Source organism: Otolemur garnettii, unplaced genomic scaffold, assembly GCF_000181295.1.
Source record: "Otolemur garnettii isolate 467f Iridium unplaced genomic scaffold, OtoGar3 scaffold00008, whole genome shotgun sequence".
NCBI lineage: Eukaryota > Metazoa > Chordata > Mammalia > Primates > Galagidae > Otolemur > Otolemur garnettii.
This window is the reverse complement of record NW_003852403.1, coordinates 11,664,225-11,666,357: the sequence shown is the minus strand read 5'-3', so window position 1 is coordinate 11,666,357 and position 2,133 is coordinate 11,664,225.

Below are 2,133 nucleotides of genomic sequence, written 5' to 3'. Positions count from 1 at the left end.
CCCGCCACAACACCTGGCTATTTTTTGGTTGCAGCCATCATTGTTGTTTGGCGGGTCCAGGCTGGATTCGAACCCGCCACCTAGGTGTATGTGGCTGGCGCCTTAGTCGCTTGAGCCATAGGCACTGAGCCTCGTTGCTACTTCATAACTATAATTTTGCTACTGTTATGAAACGTAATGTAAATATCTGATATGCCGGAGACCCTCAAAGGGTCCGCGACCCACAGGTTGAGAACTGCTGGCCTAGAGGACCTTGCCTGCCACATGAAGGATTGTGAAGGGGGAAAGAGTTCAGAGGCCAGGGGTGATGGCTCACACCTGTAATCCAAGTATTCTGAGAGGTCAAGGTGGGAGGATCACTTGAGGCCAAGAGTTTCAGACAAGCCTGAGCAAGAGCGATACTCCATCTCTACAAAAAGTAGAAAAATCATGCAGGTGTTGTGGTGGATGCCTGTAGTCCCACCTACTAAGGAGGCTGAGTGTAGAAGATCATTTGAACCCAGGAGTTTGAGGTTGCAGTGGGCTAAGATGACAACACTGCATGCTAGCTGGGGTAATTGAGCGAGACTCTGTCTAAAAAAAAAGGAAAAAAGGAGTTTGGAACAGTGTGAAAGATCAATTAAAGGAAAATTCTTAGGTCTGGGTGAGACTGTGAGCCGGAAATCCAGTTTGGAGGCTTTGACAATTGGCCAAGTAGGAGGCAAAACGAGTCTGAACCAGGACTGTGGCAATGGGGCACTAGAGGAGGTACAGACACAGGAGGTTTTGTGGAGTTAGAATAGACTTGGTGCCTGGCTGGGGATGGGAAAAAGAGGTTATCATTTGGTTTGCTCTCTAGTCTTTGGGCAGATAAGGTAACTGTACAATTATACAGGTGAGAAACTGAGGCTCCACCATAAGTGGTTCCCTAAAGCAATATGGTAGTTGGCCCAGCTAGAGTTATCACTGGTGGGATTTTGGGTATCAGTACCTCTGGGCAGTCAGTCTGCTGATGACGTCCCTGACTCTGTCCACCCAACTGGAGAATTCCCCCATCACCATAATCAGCAAGCAGTGATGACATCCAAACTTGCAGGGCTAATGCTTGTTCCCCTAACTTAACCCCAGGCCTGTTCAGTCCCGTGACTGCGGCTCCAACTCCAGGAACTTCTCCCAGACCTCCTGGTCCTGTGATGTGCTGTTGGTGAATGAGTGGGTGGGTCTGTGGTGTGTTTAAGGAGATCAGCAGATGCTCGATCTAGCTGTTTGCCTTCTGACTTCCTTGAACGGAAATGTGACTTCTGGTGTTTAAACAGATCATATGCACTCAGCACACAGCCAGTTCTAGCATACAGGGTGTGGGAATGGAGCAGATCTAATGACTCCAGCTGGTGGGGTTCTCAGCCTGCTCCTTGCTTCCCTCTTTTCTGTGGTCTGCGAGTGCCCTTAATTTCTCACTCCTTCTCCATATAAAGGAAAGGCAACAACTCTCTTTCTCCTGACTCTGCCCATCCTCACCCTATAGTCTTTTCAGCTCTTTCCCACACAAACTGGGTGAATGCCATTGGAGAGCTCTAGCTCTAGTTTGGCTTTTCCCTTTAATTATCTTTGTGACAAGCATCAGCCTCAACTTCAAATTTTCTCTTATTCCTCACTACATCTGTACACCTGTCACTGCCACAGGCTGAGAGAAAAGGCACTTTAATCCCACTGGGGCCAGATGTTTTTGTGGTATGTGGAGTTAACAGCTGTTGCTCAAGATCCCTTTTATTCTCCCCCTAGGGGGGAGGCTAGTTAGAGATTTTCAGGTTGGAAATCCAGGGGAGATAGAAAAGTCAGAGGGGCTTCAGATGGGAGAGTGAAGATTTTGGCTGGGGCGGTATGGAGCTTAGTGTTGTTATACCAATTTCTTATTGCTTCTCTAAGAAACTTAATGGCTTAAAATAACACAAATCTGGGCAGCGTCTGTGGCTCAGTGGGTAGGGTGCCGGCCCCATATACCGAGGGTGGCGGGTTTGAACCTGGCCCCAGCCAAACTGCAACAAAAAATAGCTAGGTGTTGTGGCGGGCATCTGTAGTCCCAGCCACTTGGGAGGCTGAGGCAAGAGAATCACCTGAGCCCAGGAGTTGGAGGTTGCTGTGTGCTGTGTGACT